The following is an 18,699-nucleotide window of genomic DNA, read 5'->3' on the forward strand; positions in this document are numbered from 1 at the left end:
GGAGACTTTGTTCTGTACTGTTCACACGTATGTGTGATACGTGTGGCGATCCTTGTAATTTGCACTGTTGAATGCTTACACTGTCAAGTACTGTGTCTATATTCAGCACTTTATTTTAAAAAATCTAAAAAAAACTTGTAATATCATTGCTGGACTGAGCAGTGAATTTCTATGCTTTGTGATATATTAAAAGCATCAAACATTCTGGCAGTGCGAAAAAGGTTGAAAACATTACAATAAAAATACATCAGTGATCTTTAGACATGATACCGATTCATATAAAAATAAAGAATTAATTGTAGCACTCCATCTCATGCTCAATTAGAACTGGGTTTATTCACCAATGTTTTGGTTCTGCCTAGAGGAACATTATCAAGGGGCTTGCTTTAGGAAAGGTCCTCTGAGCAGAACGAAACATTGGTGAATAAATATGGTTCCAATTGAACATGACTGAGACAGAGTGCTACTCTTCATTTTTTATTTTCATATGTACTGGAAGTGTTCCCCTAAGAACCGAGCACCCACAAGTATTACCTTTTTGATACTTTCCTCAAATACATCTCATTACAACCTGAATTGATACATACAGTAGGGTCTTTATTCAATATACTCCAAAAAATGCCGTCTTCATTAAAGGGTTAATAGATACCAAAAGCAGCCCTCGGAAAAAAATGAATCTCTGTTTTTTCGGCCGAATTGCAAATCACCAATGAAATGAGCTGTCTTCACAATATTTAGTATTCAGCCTGTATGCAATAAACTCTGAAGAGTTGTTTTCGGGTAAATTATCGGGAGGGGTTTAGCTGGATCAATAAAGCTGCAAAATAAGTGTTAACATTGCAGAAGAGAGCTGTGAAGCAGCTAAAATATGTTCCAATCACTCATACATCAACGGGAAATGCATATAAAAGCTATCTGAGTTAATAAATTGTACTTGTCTCTTATGCAACCTCAGCACCTGGGAGATCATTGAGGAGGTCTTTATTCAGCAGTGGATCCACAAAGGCTGAAGATGATTTTTTATATATATATATATATATATATATATATATATATATATATATATATATATATATATATATATATATAAATATATATATATATCAGAACAAAACAAAGATAATAAAGGAGCGCCTAATATAACAACCTGCCTAACTGTGAGTAGGTAGCCTACTGTGTTAAAACAACCTATGGGGTGGCCAAGGGAGGTTAATATAAAATAGAACCTATGTTACTATAAGATAAAACATGTTATAACAATAATAATTTTAATATAGAATATGCATAACGAAAAAATGTATTGAAAAAATAGAAAAAATATAAAATATAAAAAATATATAAAAAAAATATATATTCAATGGAAAAATCCCAAAAAAACCTTTTAAAAAACCTATAACAATAAGTTTATGGAACATTAAAAACAGACAAATGCCCACTCACAAGTGTAACGGTAATATATGCAGTTATGAGATAGGCCCTCATAAGCCAATGGTAGCGTCCGGGTCAGCAATGGTATCCTCTCCTACACACACGTTGCACGGTCTCCTTCTACCGGAAGTGACGTCCACCCGGTCTGGTGCCCCGCAAAAGGAAGTCCCTCCAGGAAACCGAGCCTTCGCCTGCCTGCTTCTGGCTGCTGCACCACCAGGGGAAACAGAGATGCGTCCGCTCTTCTGTTTGGCTTAGCCTCTCACAGCCTGCGTTCGTCTTAGTCCGTGATAAAGTTCTCAGTGGGAAAGTGCCTCCTCTGCCTTAGCCACGGGGCGTCACACAGTGAGTACTCAGCTCCAGATACCGCGAGAACTCAGTGACATCAGTGGATTCGACCGGAAAAAGTTCCCATGTATGCAACGAGTGGACAGCTGAGAGTAATACTTCCAAAAACGCAATAAATTGCTGTAGCAAGCCAGTGAGTGGAAATATAATAAAACTGGGCAGTACACCTCCACACAACACTCTACGCGTTTCGTCTCAAAGAGACTTCATCAGGAGAAAAAAGCATAGATAGGGGACATAGTTTTATAGTAAGATGAACCAATCAGGGCAAAGAAGACTACCAATTGCTAATCAGGTACAGGATTGAGAGGAAGGCGGCGTTCCCCGGGCTCCGGAGGTGTTCATAGAGGCTGCTGCAGTGTACCTACACCGGACACTATACTAAAGTCATCTGCTACCGGGTTCCTGCGTCTGGCTGGCTGAGTTTTACTCAAAAATGCTTTTTATTAAGCTATGTTTGTGAGTGTGCATTTTTAAATCCTTGACTCCATAAATATATTGTTATACCTTTTACGCTATGAGTGCGCCTGTTTTTTCTGTGTTTATATATATATATATATATATATATATATATATATATATATATAAACACAGAAAAAACATGTTATAACAATAATAATTTTAATATAGAATATGCATAACGAAAAAATGTATTGAAAAAATAGAAAAAATATAAAATATAAAAAATATATAAAAAAAATATATATTCAATGGAAAAATCCCAAAAAAACCTTTTAAAAAACCTATAACAATAAGTTTATGGAACATTAAAAACAGACAAATGCCCACTCACAAGTATATATATACAGTGTTCGACAAACCTATACATTTGCTCGCCCCGGGCGAGTGGATTTAACACCGTGGCGAGCTCCTATTGGCCCAAGCAGCACACGTGTGGTACTAGGTGGCCAGTAGATTTTTTTGTTCGGCGAGTAGATTTTTTGGTGATTTGTCGACCACTGTATATATATATATATATATATATATATATATATATATATACATACACACACACACACAAATATATTTACACATTTTTCCATGTCTCATGGTATCTACAGTATTTCAGCATTATCTTTTGGTAGTAATCACTCAGGATACGGACATCACCAGTGTCAGACAAAACCGAGATCATTCTAATAAGAAGAAATCATTGTCGTAAACAATCACTCCATATTGAATAACAGATAGGCAGCTGTGTAGGACAAGGCTATTAATCCAGTAATCCAAAGAAGTTAATCTCGAGGCGATGATAAATATGCCAAGTGAACCCTGCCGCAGAATTATAGCTCAAAAGGCAGCTGCCTATTCTGTTATTTTATGTGCTTATATGGCTCAGAAAGTTCCCAGTAATTGAATTGCACCTGGAGGGGTATTACTGTGGATTTCAAGGTACAAGGCAGGAGAATATCCAGGCAAGGAAGAAATTAGAGTTGTATTTTTACTTGCGCCACTAAATTTGCAGGGACGTCATAAAGTTACTAAATGGTCTCTTGACATTTAACATGCAGGAGTGTATTTATCAAAGTCTTCCAGATCCAAATCTAAGGCAAAACCAGTGCGTAAAATGTAGAAGAGAGAAATATCATGAAATTCATAAATTTAGAGATGCTTTTGAATCAATATTGGTCCAGTTTTGTAGCCAGTTCACTTTGATAACTCATCACCACAGAGTATAGTCACTCATCTAGTCTGTATTGTGGTGGGAACATTCTCCATTTTTGGAAGTTCTCCATTGCACAAGTGAAAGACTTAGTGGCTATGAGGCATATGAATATGTGGGTTGCTTATGAGTTCAATTCCACACACTTTGCCTTTGCTCCATTTCTGGGTGATCTCACACAATTCACGGTGTACTACTGTACGTGGTACAAGATTTATTTATTTTTTCCAAATCTAAATATGCACATTTTGAAAAAAAAAACCTTAAAAAAAATTGATTTTTATAGAATATACCTGTACCACTAATTTTCATGACTCTTTCATGACTCTTATACCAATGACTGGTTTAATTGTTTTTATGTTTAAAATAAATGATGGCTTAGGAATAAGTAAACCAGGTTGACGCTACCTACGTTTAAAAGTGTAGCACATTTACCTTGTTGCCCCTTTAAAACCAGACTTAGTAGACATTTAGGGGCCTATGCTATAAGCCACTTATCGAGCAATTATCGGCCAAAATGCCTACTGCTATTCAGTAAGACTCGAAAAGTGGGCAATAAAAGAATGAATCGCCCTTAAAGTGATGTCACATTCTTTTGAACTAATGTAATCTATCACATACTTTTTGATTAAGGTGACCATTGGCTGCTATAGTGGCTTATCATGCCCAAATTATATGGGTATGATGTATCACTATGCCAATCAATGAGTACAGGGTGGGTATAGTGGTCCCGGGGTGGGTGATTAGGCCTCCCAGGTAGGTAGCAGGGGACGGGGGTTAACTTCTTAATTACTTTAGCGTTATTAACCGATAATGTGATTAAAGGGTTAGGGGCCATTAGATTATATTTTTCCATGTATTCTTGCTGGCATTGGAGGACATGGACCTGGAGTACGCTGACGAGGATGCCCTTCATGATGGCAGGGGTAAGTAGAAAGGTTTATTTACTTTATTTATGCTGGTTGGCTAATATTTTATAATGGGCAAATGAGCTATTATCATATCTGGATAATAGTTATTTGCCCATTACTGTATGGTATGTGTTGCCGGGTGGAGGAGGGTGTATTTATTTCAATGTATTGGGGGGGGGGAAATTGGCCACAGGATTGGTAACGCAGGCCAGCGGGGACCCACAGGGACCACCTGAGGACCCCCGGACGCCCGAGGGGACCACTCAAGGGCCCACAGATGCCCACAGGGACCACCTGATGAAACCCGGACACCTGCAGGGACCACCCGAGGGCCACACAGACGCCTGCGGGGCTCACCTGAGGACCCCCAGATACCCGCAGGGACCACCCGAGGTCCCACCGACATCCGCGGGGACCACCTGAGGACCCCTGGTCACCCGCAGCCTCTATCAATCATGTGGGGGGAAAGGAGGTGAGTATTAGTGTTGTAGTGTTTTTAATGTATATTGTGGGTAGCAGCTGTTTTAATATAAAATGTAATACTAGTGTAGATGAGCAGGGGTTCTCCGGAGCAGAACCACGTTGATTTGAGGTCCGGGAACCCCCTGCTTCTTGAGATACAGGCCCCGTTATGGGGTGCCGGTATCTCCTATGCATTTAAATGTCCCGCGTCACATGACCGTGGGAATAAAATGCATAGGAGATACCGGCACCCCATAACTGGGCCTGTATCTCGAGAAGCAGGAGGTCCCCGCACCTGAAAACATCGTGTTTCTGCTCCGAAGACCCCCTGCTCATCTACACTAGTATTACGTTTTTTATTCAAATACAGTACATTCATTTCGGGTGAGATTTGTGCATGGAGCATGTAGCATTGTACATGTGCAACTCTCTCTGTGCAGTTCTCTCTGCAGCTGAAAGAAATCACCCGTTTTGGGAATTTTGCTATCACAGGTAATCGAGGCTTTCTGAATACCGTGATAGCAACGCTCAAAAAAATGGCGATTTAAATGGCCCGGCGATTTTTTTTTTAATGAGGCTACTAGCATAGGCCTTTTAATATCATTATTTGAAAGATCAGAGTGCATTTGCCTTGACACTTTTACATAACTCTCTTTATTCTCTTTAAATCAGTGACAAATACAGACAAGTCCTGTCTTGAATGTTTGTCTCCAATTTAAATGACTATTTGTGGATTATAAAGCCTATTCTGTTAGCCATTCGCTGGTGACAATTATACAGCTGTAGTTATATTCAAAACTGCTATTTTATCCCTCCGTAAAGGGAGCATTTAAAGATAATGATGCCGCTGTATAAAGAGCACAGAAGCTTTGTAGCACAATCTATACAAACCTAACCAATTACTCTGTAAAAGGGTAACATTCTGTGGATTTACAGATAATGCAGTTCTTTTAAAGACCGCAGGACAGTCACAGCGTTCAGTACGGATATTCGCAAGCTTTGGCAACACTTTGCAAACCATGCGGAAATTTATATGATGCGAAAAATTGTGTGTAGCCTGGTCCTCCGGTTACCCCCTTTCATCCTCCGGTTACCCCATTTCATCCTCCAGTTCCCCTTTGTTCCCGGCTTCCCCTTTACCTCTGCCGAGGGTCAGAGAGCTGCGGGGGCGGCTGTGTCACCGGGGGCTCCCGGTAGTATCCGCACAGGGTGCCACCATTGTGCATGGAGGTTTGCGCATGTGCGGTGTTCGCAAGAGTCGCGGCGGGCCCTTCAGATAGTCGTACATGCGCAGTAAGAAGCGCGTGATGCACAGCCAATCAGGGAAGGCTCTTGGCAGAGACTACAAGTCCCATGAGCCCCAGGGATGACCACATGATGCCAGGGAACCAATAGGGCTTCAGGATTCTCTGTGCAGAGAGGATGTAGTCATCCGCAGGGGACCACGATAGGGATAGGAAACAGAGGTGTCTGTGCAGAGAGGCAAGTAGTCTCTGCACTAGGCCAGCATAACCCCTAGGCCCCAGCTAGGCCTTGAGTCACTCACTGAGATTGTGGCTGCTCCAGGGACAGGCACTAGAATGGGGAACGGATCCCCTTAGCACTGCAGTAATAGTTTAGGGACACAACGGAAGCTGCACTCCCTGAGGAGAGGTCTGAGACCAGCCCTCATCTGAGAGAGAGACATTACCCAGGTGGGATCACCCCTGAAGGATGTCGCGGAGGAGATCTTGGATCGGCAGATCCTTTTTTTGAAGAGTCTGTAAAGTGAACCAACATACCGGTACAACACAGGTGCTGATCATGCCTTTAAGGGTGGGTTCCTGGGGGACACTAAAGGGTTAAGTGACTGAGGGACTCCTATGGTACGTTGGAGGGTTGTGCGTTGGATAGTTGTACTCTTAGTGAGCTAGAGCAGGGGGGCGCAAACTTTTTTCCCTGCGCCCCCCTGCCGGCGGTCCCCTTACTCCCGCGCCCCCCCTAGCCCCCACTTACCTGCACTCCGGCGTCATGACGTCACATTGCCATAGCGACGCAGGAAGGAAACCGCCAGAGCCTAGGTAAGTAAAGGTTTACAGAGGCCCTGTAGCTCCCCCGGCACTTAATTTAAGTGCCTGCGGGAAGCACGCGGGGCCTCTGTAAACCCCGCGCCCCCCGCCGGCAGTCTCGCACCCGCCTGGGGGTCACGCCCCCCAGTTTGCGCACCGCTGAGCTAGAGAATGTTAGGTCTATACCAATACATTAGAGTGATAAGAATATCTCCTTACAGTAAAGGTTCTTCTATCTTTAATATTGTTGTGTCCATTTGATTGTGTCCTATGAGGGGCTGCTTCTGCTCTGGTGGGATCCCTCACAGGTGGAGGCGCTGCACCATATTGTAAGTGATATACCCCCGGCTCTCTGCGGCAGAGGCTTAGGCTCCTGTGAGCCAATAGGTAAAGGGCAGTACCAGTAGCATAATTACATCCTACTCCCAGATCTCATTTAGGGGTGGGGGAAACCGGGCTTCATGTGCTACCGGTGTTTTGTATCGCCAACATCTGCAATATTGCTCCACACCTAAAAATAGGGCCTTTCAGCGAGGAAGAGGGGAATGGGGGCAGAGAGGGAAAGTCCTCTTTAGTAGAGTACCCATTTACTTATATACCTCCCAAAACACTCCTCTGTACAACACGTGGAGAGTTACCTGTGAACACACCTGAGATACTGTACAGGCATACCCCGCATTAACGTACGCAATGGGACCGGAGCATGTATGTAAAGCGAAAATGTACTTAAAGTGAAGCACTTCCTTTTCCCCACTTATTGATGCATGTACTGCACTGCAACCGTCATATATGTGCATAACTGATATAAATAACACATTTGTAACAGGCTCTATAGTCTCCCCGCTTGCGAACAGCTTCGATACAGGTAGGGAGCCGGTATTACTGTTCAGGATGTGCTCACAGGCGCATGCGTGAGCTGCCGTTTTCCTATTGAGCGATATGTACTTACTCGCGAGTGTACTTAAAGTGAGTGTCCTTAAACCGGGGTATGCCTGTACATGGGAAATACGTGAATTTAAATCTATAAATAAGATAATGTGAGTATGCAAAGTGTGCAGTAGCTCTTGACTGTACAACGGGATGGATGCTATGTTTGAATGTTAAGATTTAATTTCTTTCAAAATAAAATGTTTAAATAGACACAGTTATTGCAGTACGTGCTGCAATCTATTTTATAGATGTAGCCAGGATCCCCCTTCTCACCCTTGTTGTTGGGGGAGGGTACGCTGCAATAGAGAGCACTCCGATACGGAGGCTCCGCGTCATGCAGGACGCCATGTTTTGGTTGGCACCGGTATAGGCAAACTTGGCCAGAGGTTGCGCATGCGCAGGCGAGAGTGCCAAAGCCCGCGAAGGAGGAGAGTTCCGATTGGAGGGAGGTAGTGAGACACTGGTCCCAGCAGCCCCCACGGGTCCCCGTGATAGAGCTGCGCCAATGAGCTGTGAGTTGAGGAGGAAAAGGAAGTGGTTGCGCGCACGTTGTGTCAGAGCTGGCTGTAGAGGAGAGGAGACGGAGCTTCGGTGTAGGGGAGGCCAACTGCCCCCCTACGTAGGCCGCATGCCCCTGGCCCAGTCAGTCCCTGCATCCCCGTAGAGACAAGCTGAGCTAGGGACTGCCATAGTGAGGTTCCGGATCCCCTTAGTGCCGCACGATCAATAACAGAACTGTTCTAATTAGCGGGAGGTCTGGGCTCAGACCCCGCTAGCAAGACGCCCATGTCCGGGTGGAATCGCCCTGGACTTCCACGTGGGTGGGAAAACAACATCTACCCCCCCGCGGATCCTTTGTGAAGATCGTAGCAGTACCGGGTACCGGAGTACCCGGCAGGTAATTCTTCAAGTGCACCAACGGTACCATCGTTACACTCGGGACACAGTGGCTGCGCAGTCACACTTACATATATAGAGATTGGACTCACTTGAGGGTGGCAGGACTCATCCCAAGGGGATTGGACACGGGGTGGGATCACCCGGTGGAGGGAGACGGGAGGGTAGGCGGCCACGTGGCGCTTATTAGAGTGTCTCCGCTAGGGAGGACCGTTGATAATATATGTATGTGAATGTATTGCTTGCCAGTAAAGTCAATTGGTTAAGGTATCCTGCTGTGTGTTTGTGTATACAGTATATAAGTCCTGCGAAGACCCACTTCCCCTCTGGCGGAAGCTGTCGCAGGTGGAGGCGCTGCACCCTGTATAATTATTGTGTGAGTACCCCAGGCTCTCCGTGGCAGAGACTTAGGCCCTGTGAGCCTACAGGTAATACAGCATATGGTAGTGGCCTGCATTCATTAGGAAGCAGGGCTACATTTGGAGGCGCTGCTGAGATCTTAGACCTGGGGTGCCCCCTCGAGACTAAATTACCGCCGCCATGCCCCTTCCTACCCGGCAGGAAATACGCGACTGGGCGCGCCAAATGCGCACGCCTGCCCATCGTGCCGTAGCTGTGACCAGAGTACCCATGGCCTTACCCCTAGAGACTTTGCAAACGGCCTTACGACAGCTCCCGGGTTTTGCCAAAGCCCGCCTGGTAGATGTACTCATAGACCAAGATTCTAAATGGAAAACCTTGCTTGTGGACTGCCGGCGAGACCTAGTAGTACTCGAACCCGCCGTTCCCCAATATCTACCGCTGCCCAATGCACCACCTGGCGGTAGCCCTTTTGTCTACCCCCTTTGGGACCCCCCTGTAAGGGAACTAGATGCTGATGACCCCACCCTCCCCTTTACTCACTACCCCGAGAGCGAGGCGGATTGTTGCCGGTCAGAATCCAGCTATCCCGGGTCAAGCGCATCCGCGGAAGCAGGGGTGCGTAGTGATATGCTGCAGAAACTCAATGACAAGATAGACCAGTTAACCACCCCCACCAGCTTACCGCCGCTAGTAGAAGCCCTTACTCTAGCCACCCATGCCCAAAGCTACCGAAAGTTAAAGGCCTTCTCGGGGACGCTACCTGTGCCCACGGGGGAGGATGGGATAGAGACATGGAAGGAACACACTAGGGGAGTAATGGAAGAATGGTCTTGCACCGACGTGGTAAAACGGCAACGACGCATGGAGTGCTTGCGACCCCCAGCCTCCACCTTGATCAGCATTCATCGGGAACAATACCCCGACCTAACCTCTTGCCTGATGATCAAGTTCCTAGTGGAAGCCTATAGCGCAAAAGAGGATGATGGCACCCTGTGGGCCAACTACTATGCCATAAATCAAAAGGAGGGGGAAGATCTGTCTGCATATATACACCGAGTACAAATCTCCCTCGGACCTCTGCTGCATCATAAATATGTGACGCCCTTGCAGATGGATGAATATCTCCGCAAACAATACCTACGAGGGTCCAGTCCTACTCATCCTATAGCCAGCATGATTCGCAACCATCTCACTAGGGGACCCCCCCTCGTTTATCCAACTCCTGCAGCAGGTAAAAGAGCACGAGACGCATCTGATGTTGCACTCCCCTCAGAAGGCCAAGGCCAGCAGCAGCACTAAACCAAAAGGTAGTGCTGAGAAGGAGGAACCACCGGACAAACCCAGCCCCGAAAGGCCGAAATACGTGGGACGGACCTCGCCTCCATACGACCGCCGCGCTACCCCCAGAGATGTCATGCTACAAATGCGGAAAGAAAGGGCACATATCTTACGACTGTCGGATGGGTGAACCTCGGCATCGAGCCCGTCGCCCAAGAAGTTCAAGACATGGGCCATGGTTTGCGGGGTGTATGCGGCCAGTACCGAAACTCCCGGGGCCCCTCAAGATGGAGAAGACCCAGCGGAGTAAGGTAACCGTGTGGGACCGGTAGCTTTGATCCGGGTGCTAGTGGATGGAATCTACTCCTCCGCCCTACTAGACACGGGGTCCCAAGTCACCATCATATACCGGAGATTCTATGATCGCCATCTCCAAAAGCGGCCTCTGAGACCAGCCGAACATATCAAGGTACACGGCCTAAGTAATGACGATTACCCCATCGACGGCCTGGTGACCGTGGACCTGGAGATACAACAACTCAATACGGGGAAATCTCACCCCATGAAGGTGGACGCCTTGGTATGTCCAGAACCCAAAGATACGCCCAAGTACCCAATCATCCTCGGTACGAATGCTGACATTGTGCAGCTAACGAACTACCCATGTCCAGCCTACAGTTACAGCTGGTTCAGGCCAATCCAGCTCCTCCCAAGTCCCCCTCGGACAACTATGGCCTGTTGTTCTGCGGGCGGGAGGGTTGACCCAACTCTTACCAGGAGAGACGCAGAGGATCCCAGCCTGGTGTGCCTCGCTGACCGATTAGACGAAGAGCAGCAGTTTTCTTTAGAAAGCACCCCAGAAGAGGATGTCTGCCGGGAATATCGCCTTGTACCAGAATTCCGAAGTTGGCCCGTCGCCATTCCACGTCGAATTTTTGTAATGGTACAGAATCTGTCGCCCTTCCCCATGGCCATCGATGTGGGCCAGCAAATAGGGAGAATCTATCCTGTCAGCTCGGTGGACGAAGCCGTGCAGGTAAACACGACCAGAGTGGAAGATCCCGCAACACCCTTAGACTTTGACTTTGGCTCGTCCGAACTGCCGGAAGCCTGGAAGGAACGATTACGAGTACAGCTGAACAAAAGACGATCAGTGTTCTCTACCAGCGAGATGGATGTGGGGTGTAGTCGCAATGCCCAACACACCATTCGGATGACTGATGCAAAACCCTTTCGGGAGCGTTCACGTCGGCTCGCCCCTGGGGACGTGGAGGATGTACGGGCTGCTATCAACGAGATGGAAGAAGCCAGAATTGTCATGGAGTCACGAAGCCCTTACGCCTCCCCTATAGTAGTCGTGCGAAAGAAGAATGGGACCGTGAGATTATGCGTGGATTATCGGACACTGAACAATCGAATGGTACCAGACCAGTATAATCTTCCCCGCATAGAAGAGATCCTAGATACCTTACACGGGAGCAAATGGTTCAGTGTACTGGACCTTCGGTTGGGTTACTACCAAGTCCCCATGAGCCCCGAGGATCAAGAAAAGACGGCGTTCGTCTGCCCCCTAGGGTTCTATCAATTCACACGTATGCCCCAAAGGCATATGTGGGGCGCCTGCCACCTTCCAGCGGTTAATGGAGAAGACTTTAGGGGACTTGAACCCCAGAGAATGCCTCGTGTACTTAGATGACATCATAGTCTTCGGGAAAACCCTGGAAGAACATGAGGCTCGACTCTTGAAGGTACTGGATAGATTAGCACAGGAAGGGCTCAAACACTCTTTGGATAGGACATATCGTGTCCGGTGAGGGAATTGCCACGGACCCCGCCAAAATAGAAGCTGTTGTCAATTGGCCCGCCCTGACAATGTGGGAGAGTTGCGGTCATTCTTGGGGTTCTGCGGCTACTATCGCAGATTTGTGGAGGGGTACTCCCGCCGGGCCAAAGCCCTCAACGGCCTACTCAAGATATATCCGGTAGACACGGGCCAGAGGGCCAACCCTGCCCGACAGCCCTTCGGGGACAAATGGACCCCCGAGTGTGAACAAGCTTTTAAAGACCTGAAACAGAGCCTGACGGCAGCTCCAGTACTGGCCTACGCCAATCCCGAACAGCCATACATACTACATGTGGATGCTAGCCTGAGCGGCTTGGGAGCAGTGTTGCATCAAAAATATCTCGAGGGATTGCGACCCGCTGCGTATATCAGCCGCAGTCTTACTGCCAGCGAGCAGAATTATCCAGTGCACAAACTCGAGTTCTTGGCTCTTAAGTGGGCCATTGTGGACAAACTTTGGGACTACCTGTACGGGGTGTCGTTCGAGGTGCGGACAGACAATAATCCTCTCACCTACATCATCACTTCCGCCAAACTCGATGCGGCCGGCCATCGCTGGCTGGCGGCTCTCTTTAATTACAATTTCACCCTGAAATACAAGCCTGGCCCCTTGAACATTGGAGCGGACGCCCTGTCTAGGTGACCAGGGTTGGCCACTACCCCCGACGAAGATCAGTGGGAGGAAATCCCGGGGCCTGGAATAAGGGCTCTATGTTGCACCGCAGCCATAGTATATGATCAGGTAGCGTTCTCAGAATTACGAGTGGCCGACTCCCTAGGGTGTACTTCAAACGCTATACCCGAAGCCTATCGCGACCCTAGTGGAATGCATGTTACACCGGACAAGATTATAGCCTGGAAAGATGTGGTACGATACCAAGAACAAGACCTGGTCGCAGGGGCCATTCGTTATGCTATCCGACACAATCGTCGGGCCCTCCTTCGTCAGACTCTGGGGGATGTAGGAGGTATACTGATGCGGGAAGCGGACAAATTCGAAATAGACAACTTGCTATACCGAATTGTAGAATATCATAACCACCCGAATCGATGACAATTAGTGCTACCAAAAGGACTGCAGTATCTAGTATTGAAAGATCCACAAGAGGGAACCTCCCAAAGGGGCCCTCAACAGGGAGCACCTCCCGGTGGAGCTTCGGGTAAAAGGCTCAGGGAGCAATCACCCCAGGAGGTGGCTCCGGAAAATTCAGTGTTAGACCCGCTGAGTCCATGCTTTGTACCAAACCATGACCAAGTAGAGAACACAAGCCCCTCAAGAGAAGATCTCAACGTGCCAGACGCAGACAGTCACTCTCCCACGGGAGTGACCGAACAGCTGTTAAGGAGGAGTCAGAGAAATGGGCAACCTCCAATGAGGATGGCCTACGATCAGTTTGGGGCACCCCACTATGAGGCTCAGCAGTGGGCTCGCAATCGAGTGCAATCAGTTATTGTAATGTTTAGCGAGATGTACAAGCTGATTTAAGAAGAACGTGTGTTAGACATTTTTCATTATATAACTTTGGGTCAGTTAAGTGTTGTCCAAGCGGGGACGTTGGAATCCACAGGGGGGAGGATGTAGCCAGGATCCCCCTTCTCACCCTTGTTGTTGGGGGGGGTACGCTGCAATAGAGAGCACTCCGATACGGAGGCTCCACGTCATGCAGGATGCCATGTTTTGGTTGGCACCAGTATAGGCAAACTTGGCCAGAGGTTGCGCATGCGCAGGCGAGAGTGACAAAGCACGCGAAGGAGGAGAGTTCCGATTGGAGGGAGGTAGTGAGACACTGGCACCCAGCAGCCCCCGCGGGTCCCCGTGATAGAGCTGCACCAATGAGCTGTAAGTTAAGGAGGAAAAGGAAGTGGTTGCGCGCACGTTGTGTCAGAGCTGGCTGTAGAGGAGAGGAGATGGAGCTTCGGTGTAGGGGAGGCCAACTGCCCCCCTGCGTAGGCCGCATGCCCCAGGCCAGTCAGTCCCTGCGTCCCCCTAGAGACAAGCTGAGCTAGGGACTGCCATAGTGAGGTTCTGGATCCCCTTAGTGCCGCACAATCAATAACAGAACTGTTCTAATTAGCGGGAGGTCTGGGCTCAGACCCCGCTAGCAAGACGCCCGTGTCCGGGTGGGATCGCCCTGGACTTCCACATGGGTGGGAAGACGACATCTACCCCCCCCCCCCGCGGATCCTTTGTGAAAATCGTAGCAGTACCGGGTACCGGAGTACCCGGCAGGTAATTCTTCAAGTGCACCAACGGTACCATCGTTACACTCGGGACACAGTGGCTGCACAGTCACACTTACATATATAGAGATTGGACTCACTTGAGGGTGGGATGACTCATCCCAAGGGGATTGGACACGGGGTGGGATCACCCGGTGGAGGGAGACGGGAGGGTAGGCGGCCACGTGGCGCTTATTAGAGTGTCTCCGCTAGGGAGGACCGTTGATATATATATATATATGTGAATGTATTGCTTGCAAGTAAAGTCAATTGGTTAAGGTATCCTGCTGTGTGTTTGTGTATACAGTATATAAGTCCTGCGAAGACCCACTTCCCCTCTGGCGGAAGCTGTCGCAGGTGGAGGCGCTGCACCCTGTATAATTATTGTGTGAGTACCCCAGGCTCTCCGTGGCAGAGACTTAGGCCCTGTGAGCCTACAGGTAATACAGTATATGGTAGTGGCCTGCATTCGATAGGAAGCAGGGCTACATAGACTTATAAGAGATCCTCATATATCTAACAAAGTTTACAGAGCTTTTTATACCTCTTAGATCTCTTTTGAACCCTCTGTTGCACTATATTTCTAATAAGGGGATAATTCAATATACTCCAAAGCCACCAATTGCACCTTTACTGGCTAATACTGTCCAAAACTCCCCTTTTAAGTCAATTGAAGTTTTTGGCTGGTAATGGTGCGATTAACCACTTTATGGCTTATTGAATTCTCCCATAAGGGACTTATTCTATGTCCCTGAAGCAGCCAATTGGGCTGTTTTTGGCAGACGTTCCCCGTTGTCAATGGGGAACGTCAGCCGAAGATGGTCCCATCGGTCGCTTTGGCAGATATAGAATAAGCCTCTAAGTGACGCTGAACTTTAATACGGACACATTAAATACTGTAGGAATCATTCCTCTGCATGCTTTGATCACAAAGAGCGTTCAGTCTAAAAATAACATTTGATATGGTTTACAGAAAGGAAAATTCCTGAACCTACAGTACCTCCCTGAAATGAAGCACCTAAGTATTACTCTTTTGCAATTCTTGCAATTGCTTGTCACTTACACTATGCTTTCTTTCTTATTTATCTCTATGGCTCTTTGACGTTTACAACATTTTCCAATCACTGTCCCATTCTGTTTTGCTGTCACTGTTTGTCCTGTTACCCTGTCTTCACATCTTGGGTGAAAACATACTTTTCCAATGAAAGAGATTGCAACCGTAAAAGTCTGGTTCACCTCTCACCAAATACACTGACTTACTGACTATTTGCTCACTTTGGCCCACAGAATCTGAGCTCTACCCTACATTAACGTAGTGTTAATAGTAACGCTTATCCACTAAAGAGAATATTGTAAAGTTAAGCCAGTTTTACTCATTTCAATAACGTCCTGTAGGGTTCATGTCTATGGCCATTAGTGAAATGAGATGCAAAAGAGGTGTTTTCCATAACTTCACATATCCTATAAAGTCTATTAAGGTTAACGTAGGGACTTAAGTAACATGAAGTTTAGTCATACTTAGATTTGGTGTTACTCCAATGCAGACCTTGAAGGGTGGTGTGGCAGTAGAGGAAGAATATCATACTTTATGTCTCGTTTTTTAAAGCTAATGCAAGATTGCGCTACCATAACGTGATGTGAAGACAATGGTAATGAGATATACAATAATCGTTCCTCTTTGATGTAACGTCATGTTATTTGCCTTGATTTAATGGTACTTTGTATATCTGGCCATAACATTCCTAATGTAACAACGTTCACTTATATAATATGTCAACACAGCACTTGGATTGTTTGGTTTACAGGGTGGAGATCCTCTTCTGTATTGTTTACACGAATATCTAGTTCTCTTATCTCTGTATCGTATCACAATTCTTCTGTAATTCGCATTGTTGATGCTTAGACTTAGATTGAGTACTTTAAAAAAAATTGTGTTATATATAGACTGATACAGTATCTGAAAGTGGATCCAGGAGCAATTCAAGTATGAAACATTTGCAGTGATTTCTTGGTTTCTTTTGCTATATTTAGGGTGCATTCCTTTTCTCCCATGTGCTTTCATAATATTATGGAGAGACCTGTTGTCTACCAATGACCAATTCTTGATGTACATGCGAAGATCAATTGTGCAGAGGAAGTTGTGAATTTTTGAACATTTGCTTTCATGGAAACCCTACCACTGTATGCCGGGAGAGTTGTCACACATGCAGGGTAATGTAATTCAGACTACATCTGCAGCCATGTGGTGAATTCGTGGTAACAAATGCTTCTTAGGCAAGCAAACATTGACCACAGGAGCAGTACAGTACCTCATCCATTTTGCATGTGTTGAGTGCGTTCTACTTTAGCAACATATTTCCTGCAAGCAACAGGCTCCTTCAATAACAATGATTAACATGAGCTGCAATCACCCACCTGGTAGTTGTAGAAGTGATGGATTTGCTTTTGTCAGGACTTTGACCCTGTTTGTTTAGGATGTTGTGGATGTGGGTAAACTTTGGTCTGTCATTCCGATCATTATTTAATTGTTAGATACACCAGTGAATGGATGCTATGTGATATATTACATGGATAAAACACTTGAAAATATTAAGTTATATGGTAATAAAATGTAATAATTTCGCTAGTATGGTCTAAGTTAATGTATTCTGCAATATTTATACTGAAGCATTGGAAATATACTTGGAATTTCCAATGTGTCTCTAAAAATAGTTGACCTCTAACTACGATTCCCAGAGACTAAAGGAACGGGAGCCACAAGACCCTTCCGTATAGCTTAGAACATCTAAAAAAAGAAAAGAAATTGTAGTCATTTTCCTGCTTGCCTGCTGATGGATCAATACAAGGTCTTCACGATATAGAGGTGTTCCCATTGCAGCATCAGTGCACCATCAGCACTGCGTTAGGGATAATCATTTCAGTTCTGGCTTATTCTGAAAATCTTTCAGTTTCAACTTAACTTGATAATGCTCCAGCTGGGAAAAGAATTTGTGTACTGTTCAGACCTGAGGGCCATTGTGGATGTACTGACTCTGGTAATGCATAATACATGAACAAGTGGTACAGATTTAGAGAACACTGAAGCAACAGGGCAATATAAGGCGGAATGGGCATTAAACCACTGAATGGTGCGGTTTCTAGATCTTACAAGTGAAATACATCTGTTTTTCTGCACCTTAGCAGACTGATATTTCTAGCAAAGGGATAAATATAAACAGTAAATGTTGGCACTACAAACAAGCAGTATTGCTGCATAATGATTTTGTATAGCTTGTTAAATGTGAAAAAAAATGTATACCGGAACACCCTTAATGTTAGTGCAGTCACAGAACCATTAGCATACAGATCAGCTTTTTAGTTAACTAGTGGAAGAAAATGTCAAGGAACTGTATGGATTGTATGTTATTAAAGTATGTTGGCTGCAAAACTAGGACAAAAGTGGTGCAACATTAGCAAGATATTTATCAAAGAAAAAGTCCCATGAAAAACAAAAGGATTTTTTTCTTTGATAACACAGGCGCTACGGCTGCCCAATTTCATAATAATAACTTGACATAACACTTTTCTCCCGATGGGACTCAAAGAACGTCACAGTTACTGTACAGTATAGAGAATGATACATATAATTTTGCACAGTTCCTGCCCCATAGAGCTTACAATCTGTTTGGTGCCTGAGGCGCATAGTGATAAAGTAACTTGCACAAGGAGCTAATACTGGGAATTCAACCAAGCTCCCCTGCTTCAAAGTCAGTGTTATTTCTTTCAGAGTCATTGCTTTGACTCTGAGTCACACCATCAGCTTTACACTGCAGGCCTTTGATAAATAGCTTTATATTTGTATACCAATAAATTATGTTACAATATATGTAGACTGATATCTGAAAGTGGATCCAGGAGCAATTCAAGTATGGAACATGTGCAGTGATTTCTTGATTTATTTAGTTATATTTAGGGTGCATAATGTGCTTTCATAATATTAAAGAGAGACCTTTTGTAAACCCATGATCAATTCTTGATGTACACGCCAAGATCAATTGTGCAGAAGGAGTTGAGAATGTTTTGAACATTTGATTTTACGGAAACCCTACCACTGTATGCCGGGAGAGTTGTCACACATGCAGGGTAATGTAACTCAGGCTACATCTGAAGCCCTGTGGTGAATTCATGGAAACATATGCTTCTTAGGCAAGCAAATAAGATGCTTGCTGTCTACCAGCAGTATACAGTATATTGACCCCAGAGGTAATCTCCAGGACCAGTGCAGTACAGGACCTCATCCCTTTTACATCTTTCAAGTAGTATTCTACT

At 45.8% G+C, this 18,699-nt stretch overlaps 1 protein-coding gene across 3 annotated transcripts in view; it reads right to left on the reverse strand.

Annotated features, from left to right (window-relative positions):
- Positions 1-18,699, reverse strand: part of EPHA10 (EPH receptor A10) — a 304,331-nt gene that overhangs the window by 7,550 nt on the left and 278,082 nt on the right. The gene's annotated exons all lie outside the window — the stretch shown is intronic.

The sequence above is a fragment of the Ascaphus truei genome, chromosome 6 (genome assembly GCF_040206685.1).
Source record: "Ascaphus truei isolate aAscTru1 chromosome 6, aAscTru1.hap1, whole genome shotgun sequence".
NCBI classification, from domain to species: Eukaryota; Metazoa; Chordata; class Amphibia; order Anura; family Ascaphidae; genus Ascaphus; species Ascaphus truei.